Raw genomic sequence first — 20,041 nt, 5'->3', positions numbered from 1 at the left:
ACCGTAATATCACACACAGTATAGTCCTCAGAGCTGGCACCTCAATCTCCCTTGTTTCCCGCCGCATCAAAAATTTCCAACTACCCAACTGACTCTGGGGAACCACAGATGGGCCAGTCTGCAGAGCTGTTCACACATTCTATTCCATGGGCATCAGATGTCTGCTCCAAAGATTCACAGAATACAGAGGAGGAAAACATCTGCACTGATGCCCCAATTTTTTTCCTGTTGGATCCAGGGCTGGACGAAGTAGGGTCCGAGCAGAATCCAGAATCTCATCAGCAGATGTTAACCACAAGGGTTGGAGGTAATCCTGATGAGACTCAAATACCAGAGGTTCACATGGGCTGTTCTGTGCTGACAGAGCAGGAAAAAAGGAGGATGACTCTGAGGGCGAGGAGTAGGAGAACAGAGAGGATGACAATGAGGTTGTAGATCTCATTTGGTGTGAATCCAGAAGTAGGCAGCTGAGTAGCTCAACAGAGAAGGTGGAGGAGGAAGAAGAGGAAGTTACATTGCCACTTGCCGCACAGACACAAAGTGATTCAACCATGACAAGCACTGTATCCTTAGCCCCAACTGTAGCTGTGGCCAGCACTGGTCGCGAGTGTGCAATTTGCAGGAGTGGCAATTGTTGCCTGGCCTGGGCCTTTTTTGAGACCGCAAAGAATGACCCAACTCACATTATCTGCCAACTTTGCAAAAAAGACACAGTAGAGGCAAAAATTGCAATAATTTGACTACTTCATGCACTCACCGGCACATGCGCTATCAACATGCCTTAGTGTGGGAATCTTAATGTGCTAAAATGCCGACTAGCTGGCCTCGCCAACCACATCTACTGCTTCTTCCTCCTTCATCACCATGCCAAGTCTTCTCACTAAGGTCTCCAGCAGCAGAAAATCCACTTGTTTACCTTCTACAATCCGGGTAAGTGAGAGCCCATCAACTGTTATGGAAGTGGACATATTAGCTGTTTTTGTGTCACCCAGCAGAACACATCTTTCTCCATCCACCATGACATCTCCGTCTGCACCACACTCACAGTCCAGCAGTTTATCCTATCCTCTGTCCTCCACCCTCTCTCAGTTTAAAAGAATGTTTCCTTCTACACATGCCAAAGCTAAGAGCGCCTTCTTGCTGCACTATCTTCAACATGATGCCCATATTCTTAGGATTAGAAATAGTGCTGACTACTGGGTTTCCACTCTATTAGGTACAAGAGTAAATTTAGCCAGATGCTTCCCCCCCTGGAAAGGGACACATGGATGCTAAAGTATCGAAACGCACTTGTCGACAACCTTTAGAGTGGTTTTCCCCAAGACAACAGTGAAGCACATAGTGTGTATTGCAGTTCTAGACATCCAACCCTGGGAACTTCAAGGTGTCATCACAAAAACATTAGCAGTAGCAGTGTAAGTGGAATAAGCAATTTCTGTGAGTCATTTCACACATTGTGAATGACTGGACTGGATGGTACAGGAGTAGTTCAAGCTCATTATCAATGCCATCATTGGAACTTTGGACCCTTTTGCATTTTGGTCTTCAAAAATGGAAGAGTGGCCTGAGCTCATCTGTCACACCTTGGAGTTTTAGTCATGCCTGGAAGCCAGCATACTCTCAGAATGTGTCTTTTGTCTTAATGGAAACTTCAATTCAAAGCCGTAAATGCTGGCCCATACCCTGATACCGCATGCATGGCTCAATAGCCCATGGCTGACTGCTGCTGTGCCATTATCAAACTTCTAATTGGGTCAAATTATGTTACTTTTCCTGGTGTCTGCCCCTAATTTTTGTAAATGTTTGGATTCCAAATTAGGTCTCCTTCATGTGTGTTGCGTGAATTTGGCAGACCTCTCAGAGAACTAGGCCTACACCTAAGGGCTCATACTCACATGCGAGAAACTCGGATGAGTCTCGCACGTCAATACCAGGCACTGCACCCGCCACTCACGCTCCGCTCCTGAGTGCCGGGTGCAGTGCCGGGTATTGACGTGCGAGACTCATCCAAGTTTCTCGCATGTGAGTTGAGCCCAAACACTCATACACCTGTTCAAGCCAGCAGGTCCCAGGCCCTGTCCCATGCATCCATGCTGCACTATTATCCTATTTATACCTTGGGTCAATTGATGCCACTTTTCCTGGTGTTTGCCCCTAATTTGAGCAGTTTGGGAAGTTTTTTGTTGGGAGGACCTTAATGGAGTTAAGGTTTTGTGTATATATTTGGTTTTGCCTACCATTGAATTCAATTGGGTTCGGGTATGTTCGCCAAAGCGCTTGGCAAACATGTTTGGTGAATGTGGGGACGTTCCCTAAACAGAACTTAACCTTGAAAGGTTCGCTCATCTCTATTCAACCCCCATAGCAAATTAGGTTTATTAGCTAAATTTACAAACTTTTACTGTTATCAAACTTGCAAACAGCAACAATTTAACAAGCCTGACACAACTAATATAAAATGTGGTTCTCCACTTAAACACGTCTTCCTTTTAATGTCTACTACAGTCTCAAAATTATTCCACCTGTTTATGACAAGCATCTATAGTACTTAGTGGAGTCCCTTTGGCTGTTTTACCTGCTGTAAACATGATGCACAGCAAGACTCCAGCTTCTGGCAGCATTCCTGAGGGATCTTAGCCTATTTCTAATTGACATTGCCCTCATGGTCACTAATATTCTTTAGTGCAATGGCTGTCATCGTCTTATGACGTCATAGTTAGGACCTTTGTGGTGATCAATTTTTGGAAAACTTTTAATATGTTGTTGTAAGAGGGTGGTGCTGTTGTGGATAATAAGAAACACGCTGTCACTTTAAGAGGCTGCATCCCCTTGTCTTATGTGATGGTATGTTGTACTGTTCTCCCCTACTCTTGCTTTTGCTATGAATTGGTCGGGGCTGTGTGAAGGGGTGGAGCTGAAGCAGCGTGCAGGAAGAAGTCCCCAGAGGGAAGATAGAAAACTGTGTGTTGTGTTCTGTCCTGTCTGCAAGGAAGAGACTTTGACTGCAAGAAAGATTACACAGCTTGAGACAAACTGTGTTTGTCAGATAGACTTTCCCTTTTACAGCAAAGAGTGGCTGTTCTGCGCTGGTTGGTGAAGCCATGAAGATACTTGGAAGGGGACTTACGGTTTCCAGGAGCAAAGAGAAGACCACGCTTTACAGAGTCGATAGGAATCCGTGCGCACCACCGTTTTGGACATTCTGGGGCCCCAACATCACCGTGAGTCTGTTCCTGCCTGGCGCAACAGTTAGGGCCTAGTGCAGGCTTCAGTAGTAAGAGCACGGCAGCCATGCGGCCTGCGTAGTACAGGCCAGGAAGGTTATATGCAGAGTAGCATCTATAAATGTTTTATTGTGTAAAGTTGCTGGTGAGATAGATTCTGAGTTTGAAATTGTTGAAGCACTGTGCTATTATATAGACCAGTTGATTCATGTGCATTATCTTGTGCTATTGTAAATCCCTGTTTGCACTTTCCATGTCCCTTCCATTCCCTGTCTCCCTATAAATCCATCCTTTGTTGTTCGCACCTCGTCTTGTGTACAGTAGTCTTCCTGCACTGTGGTGGTCCCCGGGCCATCGCTTCAAGTGGCGCTGCGAGCAGGGTACTGTCACCAAGATGGAGGCAGCAGACAGCAATGGCGGGAATGCTAACATTAATGGGGATGCTGTGGGCATTGGTGGAACCCCTGCAAGGACACTCCCTATGGGCACCATATTTAGTGTGCTCCCAAAGTTTGACGGCAAGAATATGCCACTGTCCGACTGGGTGTCCCAGCTGCAATGCACCCTGAAGATTTATAACATAAGCCCAGACCTTGAAGTGGACATTGCTTTAACTGCCCTAGAGGGGGAAGCCCGCAGAAACATCTGCCTACAACCAGAACTCATCCGCAGCACCCTGAAGGAGCTAGTGAAGTTCCTGGAAGAGATCTACGGTGAGACTGCTAGCGTGGGACATCTTCGCGCCAAATTTTTCTCTAGGCTGCAGTGGGAAGAAGAAGGAATTTCTCAGTATGCAACAGTACTGCAAGAAGTGTTCGAAGAGGTGCAGAGAAAGGAGGCAGATGGACTTGGCGGCATGGGCTCTAAAGACCGGATACTCTGGGAGCAATTCATTCTGGGACTACACAGCACATCCTTGAGGCGAGCACTGTCAGAACGGGTCCGGGCAGACCCGGCCCTTACGTTTCGTCAAGTCCTGGCGGAAACAGTGGCCCGAAGTAAAGAAGAAAGCTATGCGTCTGGAGTGATGCGTGTCCAGGGCGCCAATGCCAGAGGGAACCCAAACCATCAAGAAGTGCTGGTCCAGGTAGTGCAAGATTTGCAGCGGTCCCTTGTGAACGTACAAGAGAAACTGACCCAGATGGAGCGGAGAGTGGGGGAACTACAAGAAACTGACCCACCATACTCATACAACCATTCTTCGGCCCGATCGACAAGGGATCAGTGGGAACAAGCTCCCTCCCGTCAGACATCGGCGGCCCGAGGACAGGCTGGAAGTACCCCTCGGCGAGGGGGAGGCGTTCAATGCTGGGAGTGTAGAGGACGGGGGCACCTTGCCAAAGACTGTCGGAATTATACTCAAGGCCGGTGGAAGCCGTCGTTAAACTACCAACCCCCGCAGTAGTGCGGCACTCTGCGGGGGAGGCGAGAAGAGAGGCCGCTCCATATCATAACGAACACTTGATCGCTGGGAGCCCTATCCTACGTGCTGAATTTGAAGGAGTTCTGGTGGATTGCCTGGTAGATACCGGGTCACAAGTGACAACGATGTCAGAAGCGTACTTCAAACAGCATTTCCAGAACCTGGCCAAGCCAGAAAAAGAGACATTGATTCGCTTGTTTGCTGCCAACCAACAACCGATTCCGGTCACAGGGGTCGTGTGGATGAATATTCGAATCTGTGGACAAGTAGTTGGAAGAAAAGGGATCCTACTAGTCCCTGAGCCTGTCAAGAAAGATGTGCCTGTAGTACTGGGAATGAATATCCTACGGGAACTCGATCAGATTATGTTTACCAAACGGGGACCTGGATATTGGAAGAAGGCTACTCCACATAAGCCTACTCAGGAGGCCCTTCAACGACTGATCCGCGTCTGTGGGACGCAGAAGAGTGTGCCATCTTATCAGACGGTGGGGGTCATCCGGGCTCCTGGGAAAGAACCTGTAATCCTACCTCCCGAGCGAGAAACTTTAGTGTACCTTCCAGTGGGGACCCACCGCAACCTTGATGGGTTGGAAGTGGTTGTTCAGCCTGTGGTAGGCGGCGGAGTGGACCAAGAAGTCATGATAGCTCGCACGATAGCTGTGGTCCAGCGAGGACATGTCCCCATAAGAGCTTTGAATGTGAGCCCCAGGGAGGTCGCCTTGCCACGAGGGAGAGATCTGGCCCTGGTGTACCTACATAAGGGTGAAGTGGTGAGTCAGAAGGAGATGCCTTTATCACCGAAAGAAGGCGTGGGGTGGACCCTAGCAGTTGCTGCGGGAGGCGAAGAGACACCATCTCCGGAGTGGAGTGGACGGGTCATCCTTGAGCAAATGGAAGTGGATGTGAAGGCTATGGGCCCTGAGCATGTGCAAGCAATAGAAACTATGCTGTGGGAAAATCAGGCCGCATTCGCCCGTCACGCCGAAGATTTCGGCTGTACTGAAGCCATCACGCATGAGATCCCGACTGGGAAGCTCGTCCAATTCGAGAACGATACCGGCAGATCCCGCCCAAGATGTACCAAGAGGTGAAAACATTACTGCGGCAGATGCTGGATTCAGGAGTGGTGCAGAGTAGTCAGAGCCCTTGGGCAGCCCCGGTGGTGCTCGTCAAGAAAAAGGATGGGACCATCCGGTTCTGTGTAGATTACAGGAAACTCAATGCCTGCACTGTTCGAGACTCGTATCCGTTGCCCCGCATCGAGGAATCCTTGACAGCGTTGGGGAAAGCCAAGTACTTCTCCACCCTGGACCTAGCAAGCGGATATTGGCAAGTAGCCGTGGCAGAGAAAGACAGAGAGAAAACCGCCTTCATCCTCCCTATGGGACTGTACGAGTTTAACCAGATGCCCTTTGGGCTCTCCAATGCCCCAGGCACCTTTCAACGGCTGATGGAGAAGTGTTTGGGAGATCTAAATTTCGAGGCTACTCTGATCTATCTGGATGACATCATTGTGTTTTCATCCTCTTTCGAAGATCACCTTGCCCAGCTTGGACAGGTACTCGGAAGATTGCATGCTCATAACCTGAAGTTGAAGCCAAAAAAATGCCACCTCTTCAAGAGGGAAATCGAGTACCTAGGTCACATAGTGTCACAAGATGGAGTTCTACCCTCGCCAGAAAAAGTGGCTGCTATCCAGAAGTGGCCAGTCCCTCAAACAGTGAGAGAACTCCAGGCCTTTCTGGGACTCGCGGGGTACTACCGCCGGTTTGTTAAAGACTTCGCGAAGTTGGCCGGTCCTCTCAATGAGTTGCTGAGGGGGACCGCTGGAGTGCCGAAGACCCAGCGCATCCCCTGGGCACAGGGACAACACGAGGCCTTCCAGGCTATAAAGAATGCCCTTACTTCGGCCCCGATTTTGGCCTACGCAGACTTCGATCAACCGTTCCTGTTGTACACCGATGGTAGCCTACATGGACTTGGTGCAGTACTTTCTCAGATACAGGATGGACATGAGAGAGTTATCGGGTATGCTATCAGGTCCCTGCGAGACAGTGAAAGAAACCCTCACAATTACAGCTCCTTCCGGTTAGAGCTCCTGGCTCTGGTGTGGGCCATGACAGAAAAGTTTGCAGGCTTCCTGACAGGTACAAAAATTCAAGTTCGAACAGACAATAATCCCCTGGCCCACCTTGAGAATGCTAAACTGGGGGCCTTAGAACAACGGTGGATGGCTCGCCTGGCCAAGTTCGACTTTACTATCCGCTATCGCTCTGCTACCGAAAACGCAAATGCGGATGGGCTGTCCAGAGTGCCTGTGGAGACTCCAGTGGGGGATCTTGATGAACAACTCGAAGAGGAAGAAACCCCAGACTTTAATAAGTTCAAGCCCCCGATGGTTGTGGCCCAGTCAAGAAGGGAGGCCTGCGCATTTCCTCGGTCCCTGGGAAGAACCAATGAAGAATGGGGACACGTTCAGGATGAAGACGAAGGGCTGAGACAGATGAAATGGTGGGTAACGCAAAAGCGGAAGCCTGGCAAACAAGAGAGAGATGATCTGGACTCTGAAACGAGGAGTGTGTTGCACCAGTGGGATAGACTGGAAGTGCGAGAGTCAGTACTATATCGTAAGAAGCAACAGCCAAAAGAGATGGAAGTAAGGTGGCAAGTGGTCATCCCAGGAAGAATGGCTCAAGAAATAGCTAAAGAAGCCCATGAATTCGGAGCGCACTTCGGCGCCACAAAGACCTACCAATGGTTACAGCGGCATATCTATTGCCCCCGGTTGGAGCTTGTGGTGGAAGAGGTTTGCCGGCAGTGTCGAGTATGTGACCTCATTAAGAGTACTGAACAGAGGGCACCCTTCCAGACCATACGAACTAAGGAGCCGCTGGAAGTCTTGATGATCGACTACCTCCACGTGGGACACTCGGCCCGGGGGCTGCAATATTGTTTGGTGATGACCGATCATGTCTCTAAGTTCGCAGTAGTCACTCCGACTAGAGACCAGACTGCGGAATCGGCGGCGCGAGCCATCTGTCAAGACTTCATCCGGGTGTATGGGTGCCCAAAGCGCATCCACTCCGATCAAGGCGCATGTTTCCAAGGCCGGGTGATGGAAGAATTGTATCGCATGTATGGCATCGAGCGGTCCCGGACCACTCCTTATCATCCTCAAGGCAATGGAGCTTGCGAACGCTTCAACAGAACCTTGCTTCAGATGCTGAGAACTTTGGAGGAGGATAAGAAGGCGTGTTGGCCAGACTATCTGCCAGAATTGGTCTGGACCTACAACAATCGGGTCCACTCCACCACGGGTTATACCCCTATTTACTGTTGTTTGGAAGAGCTGGACGAGAGATCATTGAGCTGAATCTGGAACAGCCAGAGGAGCTGATGGAGCGAAATGTCACCTCATGGGTGAAAGAGCATCGGCAACGTTTGCAAACGATACGGCGGTTGGCGGGTCAGAAACTGCAAGAAAAAGAACATACGGCCCGCAAACCGACTCAAGAGTTACCGCTCCAACGTGGAGACCGGGTATTGGTCAGAGAGACGCCCTAAGGGAAAACTAAGTGAAAGATGGGAAGTACAGCCGTACAAGGTTATCGAGCGAGTGTATGCTAACGGCCCTGTCTACAAGGTACAGGTTGAAGATGGGGCATCCACCCCTAGAGTACTTCACAGAAATATGCTGCGGCCTTGCCGGTCTAAAGTCTGTTCTATGCCATTGTTGCCTGGAGGCGCCACTCCACTTCCAGAATCTGTTATGCCTGATGTCCAATTCGATGATGAGTGGTGGACCGTCCCTGACACAGTAGGGGGTCCTCAGCCGCCCCGAGGTGGTAATCTCATGGATTTACCAGTACCGCCATGTGAGGAGGAGACCAGACAAGAGCGCACAATGTCCCCTGCAACAAGTGTTACTCTGGAAGATAGTCAGGCCTTGCCTGACAACCAAGAGCTTCGGAGATCCCAGAGGTCTAATGCAGGGGTTCCACCAGTCCGATATGTAGAACAGTGTGCTCTGTTTGTTTGTACACCTTTGTTGCCTCCTCCATTACACTTTTACCCTGAAGCTGTGATGGCCGAGGACGACCATCATTAAGAAGGGAGGCATGTAAGAGGGTGGTGCTGTTGTGGATAATAAGAAACACGCTGTCACTTTAAGAGGCTGCATCCCCTTGTCTTATGTGATGGTATGTTCTACTGTTCTCCCCTACTCTTGCTTTTGCTATGAATTGGTCGGGGCTGTGTGAAGGGGTGGAGCTGAAGCAGCGTGCAGGAAGAAGTCCCCAGAGGGAAGATAGAAAACTGTGTGTTGTGTTCTGTCCTGTCTGCAAGGAAGAGACTTTGGCTGCAAGAAAGATTACACAGCTTGAGACGAACTGTGTTTGTCAGATAGACTTTCCCGTTTACAGCAAAGAGTGGCTGTTCTGCGCTGGTTGGTGAAGCCACGAAGATACTTGGAAGGGGACTTACGGTTTCCAGGAGCAAAGAGAAGACCACGCTTTACAGAGTCGATAGGAATCCGTGCGCACCACCGTTTTGGACATTCTGGGGCCCCCCGGGACTGGACCTGTGTCCCCAACATCACTGTGAGTCTGTTCCTGCCTGGCGCAACAGTTAGGGCCTAGTGCAGGCTTCAGTAGTAAGAGCACGGCAGCCGTGCGGCCTGCGTAGTACAGGCCAGGAAGGTTATATGCAGAGTAGCATCTATAAATGTTTTATTGTGTAAAGTTGCTGGTGAGATAGATTCTGAGTTTGAAATTGTTGAAGCACTGTGCTATTATATAGACCAGTTGATTCATGTGCATTATCTTGTGCTATTGTAAGTCCCTGTTTTCACTTTCCATGTCCCTTCCATTCCCTGTCTCCCAATAAATCCATCCTTTGTTGTTCGCACCTCGTCTTCTGTACAGTAGTCTTCCTGCACCGTGGTGGTCCCCGGGCCATCGCTTCATTGTTCCCCACATATAATAGTAATAAAAAAAATCATAAAACGCCTTCTTGGAATTTGTTCCGGGTCAAACCGTATTTTGACTGGACTATTCCAGAGAAGGAAGGTGGTGCAAAAGACCTGCAGCAAAATTAGGTGTCAGAAGGAACTCAGGTTTCAGCTTGCACAATATGGTGAATACTAAACACTGAAGGTCTCCATTTCCAAATTCCAAGATGTGCAACTCTAGTGATCCAAAATCACAAGAAAAGTCACCTACAGTATGCTCAAAGCCAAAGAAATAAACAGCAAAACTTTTGGGATTCTGTTCTGTGATGAAACAAAAATTTTGGGACTATGGCTCAGTGTGTCTCAAAGAGTAAGCATTAAGTATACATTGGAAAGAACACCATGCCTACAGTGAAGCATAACGGTGACTCGGTGATGCCTATAGTGATACCTACAGTAAAGCACAGTAGTGACTCAGTAATGCTGTTTTCTCCTGCCATAAAAATTTGCAGTGTGTGAAGAGCAAGATGGATTTAATTACAGTAAGTGTATGTGTCAGTGTTCAAGCATACAACTGCTCAAGTTCTTGCAACAGACCTGCAAAACTGGGATGGTTGCAAAGTACTTTGTCTGCAACTTGCTGAGTAAGACACTGATCAAGGAGGAGATGGCCATGAACTGCACGCTGAACTGCCTTTCCAGTCATGATGTGTTGCACAACATTGTCACCGTATATTGTTCCCAAGATCTCTTTGATTCCACTCCCATCCATCAACATTCCTATGGCACCCATAAGATTCATCAATGTGTGGAAGCTCCTGAGCATCAGGACATCATCTCGAACCGGGCTGTCTTCAGGCACCTCGTGTTTGATTTCTGATGCTTTCCAGTAGAGTGGCTGATCGAATGTAACAACTGCAGCAGATCAGTGTTTATCAGCAAGGTTGCACAGATACTCAAGAGTAGAGAAGATGCATGACTTGTCTCCGGAATACATGTCAATGATGGGCAGGAAGATTACCGAAGACGACACCGGATGATCACCTTCTTTTTGTAGCATGTGCATCATTTCATGCCAGCTCAGTGCAGGCTGTTTGAAGCGTATAGACATCTCCCACAATACATCAACACGATGGTCAATGGCGTTGAGAAATGGCAAGGGCTTGAATTTTATGTTTTGGAGAGTGTGTTTTGCGAAACGGTATTTCCTTACATCAACTCTGCTTTGTTCAACTATCTCCAAGTCTGCAGTCTTCCGTCTGAGAACAGTGCGACTGACCTTCTTTCATGGAGTCACAGTAGCTACCATCCCCATGCCGTGGAAAGTCCCCTTCCCATCTAACGTGATGATATTATGATCGATGTTGTCCGCAGCAAACAGCAGTGCCGTATCCAGTCTGTCTATGGTACCACAGAGTAATAATAATAATAATAATAATAATTTTATTTATATAGCGCCAACATATTCCGCAGCGCTTTACAACTTATAGAGGGGACTTATACAGACAACAGACATTACAGCATAACAGAAATCACAGTTCAAAACAGATACCAGGAGGAATGAGGGCCCTGCTGCTCGCAAGCTTACAATCTATGAGGAAAAGGGGAGACACAAGAGGTGGATGGTAACAATTGCTTTAGTTATTTGGACCAGCCATAGTGTAAGGCTCGGGTGTTCATGTAAAGCTGCATGAACCAGTTAACTGCCTAAGTATGTAACAGTACAGACACAGAGGCTATTAACTGCATAAAGTGTATGAGAACATGATGGAGGAACGTGATTATGTTGTTGTTTTTTATTAATAGGCCACACAGGGATAATTAGGTTAATGCGTTGAGGCGGTAGGCCAATCTGAACAAATGAGTTTTTAGTGCACGCTTAAAACTGTGGGGATTGGGGATTAATTGTATTAACCTAGGTAGTGCATTCCAAAGAATCGGCGCCGCACGTGTAAAGTCTTGGAGACGGGAGTGGGAGGTTCTGATTATTGAGGATGCTAACCTGAGGTCATTAGCAGAGCGGAGGGCACGGGTAGGTTGGTAGACTGAGACCAGAGAGGAGATGTAGGGTGGTGCTGAGCCATGGAGTGCTTTGTGGATGAGGGTAGTAGTTTTGTACTGGATTCTGGATTGGATGGGTAGCCAGTGTAATGACTGGCACAAGGTAGAGGCATCGGTGTAACGGTTGGCGAGGAATATGATCCTGGCAGCAGCATTCAGGACAGATTGGAGCGGGGAGAGTCTGGTAAAAGGTAGGCCAATTAGTAGAGAGTTACAATAGTCCAGACGAGAATGAATAAGTGAGACAGTAAGAGTTTTTGCAGAGTCGAAAGTAAGAAAAGGGCGAATTCTGGAAATGTTTTTGAGATGCAGATAAGAAGAGCGAGCCAGTGATCGGATGTGGGGGGTGAATGAAAGCTCGGAATCAAGGATGACTCCAAGGCAGCGGGCATGTTGCTTTGGAGTAATGGTGGAACCGCACACAGAGATGGCAATGTCGGGCAAAGGTAGGTTTGTAGAGGGAGAGAACACGAGGAGTTCAGTTTTTGACAGGTTCAGTTTCAGATAGAGGGAGGACATGATGTTAGAGACAGCGGTAAGACAATCACTGGTGTTTTCTAAAAAGGTTGGCGTGATAACAGGAGAAGAGGTATATAATTGGGTGTCGTCAGCATAGAGATGGTACTGGAAACCAAATCTACTGATTGTTTGTCCAATAGGGGCAGTATACAAAGAGAAGAGGAGGGGGCCTAGGACTGATCCTTGAGGAACCCCAACAGTAAGGGGAAGGTGAGAGGAGGAGGAACCAGCAAAACAAACAGTGAAGGATCGGCCAGAGAGATAGGAGGAGAACCAAGAGAGAACGGTGTCCTTGAGGCCGATGGAGCGGAGCATAGTGAGAAGGAGCTGATGATCCACAGTGTCGAATGCTGCGGAGAGATCCAAGAGAATTAGCATGGAATAGTGACCATTAGATTTAGCTGTTAGTAGGTCATTAGAGACTTTAGTGAGGGCAGTTTCAGTAGAGTGTAAAGAGCGGAAACCAGATTGAAGAGGGTCGAGAAGAGAATTATCTGAGAGATAGCGGGTAAGACGGGAGTGGACCAGGCGTTCCAGGAGTTTAGAGATGAAGGGAAGATTAGAGACAGGTCTATAATTAGCGGCACAATTTTGATCGAGGGAGGGCTTTTTAAGTAGTGGATGTATGATGGCATGCTTAAATGAGGAGGGAAAAATACCGGAAGTGAGGGAAAGGTTGAATATTTTTGTTAGGTGAGAGGTGACAGCCGGGGAAAGGGACTGGAGGAGATGCGACGGAATGGGGTCGCTGGTGCAAGTGGTCGGGCGAGAAGATGCAAGGAGCCTGCTTACTTCTTCTTCTGTAACTGGTTCAAAGTCAGAGAGTGAACTAGATGCAGTGGGGGAGGGAGTACATCCTGGCCAACAGAAGCGGCAGCGTTTTCCTCGAATCGCTGAACTTCCGAATATGATGAACAATATCCTATGGCTGAGAGACTGTCTTCAAGAAATCAAGACCTGAAATGATGATGGAACTGGACTGCTAACCCAAGCTGCAATGGAGCTACTACAGCTCTGGGACGTAGAGCCTGAATAACTGATTGTCCAATGCTTGCGACCTTCCTGTTAATGTCCTTTCCAACGAAGAGGGTTTCAAGCAAGTAAAGCAAACTCAGGTGGAGATAATCTAAGGCAGACTGACATTCAAGCAAAGAAGTCTTCGGATATTCATCGGTTGAAGATGGGATCTTAGACTTGATATCGCTCTTGATTAGTTTGGCCACAGTCTCTATGATGGCTCTCTTCTGGGTTTGTTCATCCATTTCCTGACTACGGAAATAGTCCCTCAGGGTTATTCTGGTCTTTTCATGGAACGTTACAATGTTGGGCAACCCTTCACACTCTGCTATGAATAGCGAATCGCCATACCTCTCCTCCAGCCTATACCTCAGCCATTTATTACTATAGGCAGCACTGTCTCCTTCTGATCTGTGACAGTCAGTTGCTCTTCATCGTTGTCCTCGAGAAATGCACACATTCTCAAGAACACTTGCTCTTGGTCCATGTTCATCGGCCTCCCTACCTTCCGTGGTTTCTTTGTAGTAGATCCACCACCATGACGCATAGGAATTCCGTAATTTGTCTGAAATTTAATATCACATGAACGATGATACTGACAGTCTGCAACATGTAAGTCCTTCCTAAAGTACGCGCTTCTCCCTTGAATGGTGATTGCCCAGTCATCATTATGCTGTTTGCAATGTGACATGATTGACCTTACAAATCCATCCATTTTAACAAAGCTATAGTCATCGAAATCACTACGAGATTTTGTCTTCACCACTTCAAGTCCACAGACCAAACACTGTGTCGTGCTATCATAGGATCCAGTAGACACCCGTGTACCTCTCTTGGCAGGTGAACGATGAACGGAAGTAGCTTTCTTATGCAAGTCTATTTGCTTCTTGTTTATGTAGTTCATACGACATCTCTTGTGCACCACTGCTCCAGCAACTACCACAGTGCTAACGCCCCTCTCAATACTGGCTTTATTGATACCTTCAGATCCTTTCACACCAATCACCACTCTTTCTCCGTCATCTTCTACTTCATGGCTGCATAAGGGGCAAGTTTCTTGACTTTCCATCATTCTCAGCTCTGTAAAAGAAGATAAATAAATCGTTAAATAATAAATATAATAATAGTAGTAATTGTAAAAGAAATATGATTTTACAGCTTTGGCGGCCATATTCTTTGACGTCACATTTGGACCCTTTGTGGTAACCCTATCTTGGTAAACTTTTAGTATGTTTTTCCCTACATGTAATACTACCAAAAAAAACAATAAAATGCTTTCTTGGAATTTGTTCAGGGTAATGTATTTTTTTTTCGTATTTTGACTGGACTAGAATCTGGTGGCAGCATCCTTATTTTATCACGTGAAAGCGTAGACGGAGTTCCTTTAACACTGATCTTGAAAACTTCTCTAAACTGTACTTCTATGAGCAATCAATGCCTTTGCTATCTTATTGTATTCATCTCCTTGTTCATACAAGGCAATGTTTTCTTCTCTTAAATTTTTAGGCAACTTTTCTGGGAACCTAAGAATATTTGTTAACCTGCGGCCATTACCTATGAGGAATTGACTGGGATTTCTTAAGATACCTGATAAAAACTGGTGTCTTGTATCATTTTTGCAGTTGGTCATAATAGCCAAAGGGTGCTCTACTAAAGATGCTTGTCATGCAGGGGACTGCCCTAGTTATTAAAAGTGTCATTTTAGGATAAACGTGGACAGAATACCTGTTTTGTTTCATTGGTTTATTGCAAACAGCAGAAAGTTTGCACATTTTGCTAATAAACCTAATTGACCATGGGGATTGAATAATTTTGATTGCAACAGTTTGTCAGTATGTCTTTAAAGAGATATACCTGTGTCCCCAGCAGCACTTCCTTTCTGCTGTGAGTGGTGGGCTGGGTGGGGTGACACTCCTCATTGAGTGACAGCTCTGGTTCAGTAACTTCTGCTTGCAGCTATGACACATTAACAGTATGGAAGTGTTTGGTCTCACATCTAAACTGTTAGCACTATTTGCGTATAGAAATAATAGAGTAATTGAACAAACACATGGCTCAAGTGAGCAATGAAGAAGATAACTTCTCTGGTTACTTCCAATGCTGGAGGCCTCAGGCTGGTTTTTTGGCATGACAGATAACAGCAGCTGGATTAGAAGATGAGAGGGAGGCAGAGGTGAACAGCTAATTTCTGCACAGAAAAAAATGGTCCGGAGATAGCCGACTCTTACTTCATGAATTAACTCCTCAGGCTGCAATGTAACTACTGTACATACTCGGCTAGGCTCTGATGGCCGATCTCCTGGGCAATGAGCTGTACACTATGCAATGGTTCTTTCACACTGCAGCATTAAGGCACCCATTCTTTGATCCCATAGGTGTTTAAGTCCAGACACACCCACAAAACAGGACTCGGGCATATGCGCCAATGGGGCATGACAGTGCACATGTTTGCTCTGTTGGCACCATTATAGTCTATGATCTTGCCAGCGTATATGCCCAAATTCCATTTTATAAGGGGTTTGGACATGAGCCACGATGGGGCCAACAAATAGGTGACTGAACACAATGTGAAAGCACTGTAAGGTGAATACGATGTTGTACTATATATATATTGTAAGATGGCAGCTGGACAAGTTTTGGTTGGAGTGAATGTGTCATTGAGGTACATAGCGTCAGTGATGTGACACCTGAAAAAGGTTCCAGCACTGATAGGGTGCTGAGAGATTTTGGTTTTGTGGAGCAGCACGGGTTGAGGTGTCAGGAATAATTGGTAAGTGATGGGCGAGACTGGTCATTCCCATTCTCCAATCCGTATCGATACGTCATCGGTCCTTTCCCTGCCTTTGATGCGGACTCCGACGATGAGTCCACATTGTTTCCTGCACATAACAGCTGATTTCATAAGCTGTCATGTGCATCCAACCTCTGACAGCGGAATTTAACTCATATTAACAGGAAGCGCGTCACAAGACACTCCCGTCGGTGCTCCTGTCATGTGATTGTGGGGCGCTGATGGGTTGTCATGACAGCCGGGGTTCTGCAGAAAAACCGCATACATGTCATTGTGAGTTTCCTTTTGAATGCTGGCCTGTGGCCAGCTTTCATAGGAGATAAGGATTTATGCTACACATAGCGGGGCTCAAGCCCTACATGCAGCACAGGGGATAGAATGATCGCAGCTTCAAGTCTCCTAAGGGGAAGTTTTTTTGAAAATATAAAAAAAGAAAAAAAACACAAAATATCAAAATATAAAGTAAATTAATTTGATTGGTAGAATGGTGTAAGAAAAAAAGCCCACACCCAGCCCCAGATCAAGAAAAATGGAGACGCTCTGGGTCTCGGAAAATGGCGACTTTGTGTTTTTCCTTTCAAACTGGATTTTTTTTTCACCACATAAATAAAATTGTACCTATACATGTTTGGTATATTTGTACTTTTAATGACCTGGATGAATCATGACTTTTTTTTGCAAATTTACCACACTTTAATTTTTTTTAATCTATTGTTTAATTCAAAAGTACGAGATCTCATACAGCTATATTGACAGAAAAATAAAAAAGATATGGCTCTGGGAAGAAGGGGAGCAAAAAAAACAATACTCAAAGATGGAAAAGGTATTTATTTTTATCAATTAACAAAATGCAAAGCGAATGAATTTAGATAAATTCAAATCAAATCAATATTTGGTGTGAGAACCATTAGCCTTCGAAACAGCATCAAATCTTCTAGCTACATGTACACAATTTTGAAGGAACTCGGCAGGGAGGTTGTTACAAAAATTGTAGAAAACTAACCACAGATCTTCTGTGGATGTAGGCCCAAGCATATTCTTCTGACTCTTTTTGTGATTCCACACACTATAGGTTTTAGAACTTTCTTTCACTCAATTCCCAGCATGCTTTGCACTTGATATTGTCCACTGCCTTTTCTGACTTACATTTCTGACATACCTGTTTGCAGGTTGACAATCTAGAGAGCAGCAGCAAAGATACAACGACTAGTGTTGAGCGATACCGTCCGATACTTGAAAGTATCGGAAAGTATCGGCCGATACTGGCAAAGTATCGGATCTCGATGATTCCGATACCCGATACCCATGCAAGTCAATGGGACACCAAGTATCGGACGGTATCCTGATGGTTCCCAGGGTCTGAAGGAGAGGAAACTCTCCTTCAGGCCCTGGGAACGATATTACTGTGTAAAATAAAGAATTAAAATAAAAAATATTGATATACTCACCTTTCCGGAGGCCCCTGGACATCACCGCTGGTAACCGGCAGCCTTCTTTGCTTAAAATGAGCGTGTTCAGCACCTTCCGTGACGTCACGGCTTCTGATTGGTCGCGTGCCGCTCATGTGACCGCCACGCGACCAATCACAAGCCGTGACGTCATTCTCAGGTCCTAAATTCCTAGAATTCGGCATTTAGGCTGCCGGTTACTACCAGGGCGCGTCAGAGGGTGAGTATATCCCTATTTTTTATTTTAATTCTTTATTTTTTACATGGATATGGATCCCAGGGCCTGAAGGAGAGTTTCCTCTCCTTCAGACCCTGGGAACCATACACTGGGAACTTCCGATTCCGATTCCCGATACCACAAAAGTATCGGATCTCGGTATCGGAATTCCGATACAGCAAATATCGGCCGATACCCGATACTTGCGGTATCGGAATGCTCAACACTAACAACGACCCATCCTCACTTCCACCTTAGTGTCTCTGCCGCCAGAGGCAGATTGCACTTGACAACAGGCAGTGGCCAGCAAGTTAGGTTGGGAGTGTTGCCCTGGGGTCACAAAGGAATTAAAGTTGAAGTCATCAAACCTCTAATCAAAGACTTCTAATGAACTAAGCTGTCTGAAGGGCCATGATATAGCACTTCTGTTAGTTCTCCTTTAAGACTGAAAAAAAAATAATTTAAGGCAGACTGTCATAAATTTCACAAATTGCCTTATTGACTATTAAATGTATGCATCTTTTATCCACCATTTGCAGAGATGAGCATTGCTTTAACAAAGGTTATTGTGTTTTCCGTCAATCCCACTTAAAAGCTGCCCAGACCTTCCAAACTCAATACAATTTAATACAATTACAAGCTTATCATTACTGTAAATCTATCTACGCCGTCTACCTATAAATCTGTCTAACAGTATACACTGAGTGATGGGAAACGATTTGCTTGTACATGCCTGCCAAAAAGCGGCCAGAACTCTATAGAAAGAAATGTTTGTATAAAAAGTTAAACATTAATATAAAACGTAATGGCTTCTTTATTGCCGTCTTTTGCATATACAGTAAGTTCTCCACATGCTCATAAATGGTAAAATGATAGTTCTGAAGATTAGCTATCGCCATCTGTTATTCTGCATGAATTTAGATTCAGTTGTGGGGTCTGATTATAATTTCATTTTAACTTCAATCTCTAAACAAGTCAATCTTCTCCCCGTAGTAGACCCCACTTCATTTCTCGCAGCGGAGCTTCCCATATTTGGCCATAAGTTGGAGTGTGGGATTATTTTTATCTGCAATGTATTTCTCTATCACTCTATTATTTTGGAAATGCTTAGATATTCCGTATAATAACAATGGGGAATGAATGGCAGAACATTTACATTTACTCTGCATCTATTGCTCTCTAAACACTATCATGTCAAAGCAGTGCATTGAAAATCCAACAACAAGTCCATTTAGGCAAGTTTGATTGAGCACCATCTGATAATATGGCTGCTCCTCGGATTTCATTTCATTTGCATTTCATATTTTCTTTCAGCTTTTTGAGCTTTAACTCCTTATGTGTGGATTTAGATAGTCAGGAATTAATGGGATTCTTCAGGCAGGTATTTGCTTTATTCATGAAAAGTTGACAAATATTTAAAAGGGTGGTCCAAAACTAACATTCATTTTAATCCTAAATATCTGACTAATTAATGTTACAATCCAATCTAATCTTTTCTAATATACCTTAATTTTTAAAATAAAACTTATTGTTCTCTTGCTACGTTATCTAACATCTTATTTTTTTTTACCTACCAGTACTTCCCGTTTGATGCTTCATTTGAGTGCATGTTGGGATACTCAAACGAGACGTCATCAGGGGATGGATGTTGCAGTCACTGGCTGATAACTGCTGTTTAGAATGAGACAAAATTAGCAGAGTTATATTCACTGGAGGTTGGATGAGGTCTAGATAAGATAGGTAACCAAAAGAGAAAATGGACAATCGATCAATAATGAAATTATTAACCACACCCCCCAAAGAAGAACATCATAAAATGCGTGTTGGGGTCTGTCTCCCACATCCATATACAGGTTGGCCTCTCTCTGTGCCTTCTGTCAACTTAGCTACCTGTCTTCTACATGTCAAGGCGTTTATCTATCTACTATGGATTAATATATGGTTTTATAACTGCACTCTATGATTGAAAGCACTGACTTTAGGATTTTCTATTAACAACTCTGTAACTGTATCCCACAGGTTTTGATATTATCTGTAGGTCTGGTGACCACATATAACGATTGTACTTTGCACTTTATATAATCTGGTACAGAAGAAAGGTTTACTCATAGGATTGATTGCAATTTAATTGACCAGTGTACAATTTCCTTAGTTTAACCCCTTTCTGACATTAGACGTACTATCCCGTCGAGGTGGGGTGGGCCCGTATGACCACCGACGGGATAGTACGTCATATGCGATCGGGGGGAGCGCGGCCGATCACGGCCGGGTGTCAGCTGACTATCACAGCTGACATCCGGCACTATGTTCTCACAACACAACTAGATAAGTTCCTTGAGGGGTCTAGTTTCCAATATGAGGTCACTTGAGGGGGGTTTCCACTGTTTAGG

This window comes from Ranitomeya variabilis, chromosome 3, assembly GCF_051348905.1.
Source record: "Ranitomeya variabilis isolate aRanVar5 chromosome 3, aRanVar5.hap1, whole genome shotgun sequence".
Taxonomy (NCBI): domain Eukaryota; kingdom Metazoa; phylum Chordata; class Amphibia; order Anura; family Dendrobatidae; genus Ranitomeya; species Ranitomeya variabilis.
Note: the sequence above shows the minus strand (reverse complement) of the source record.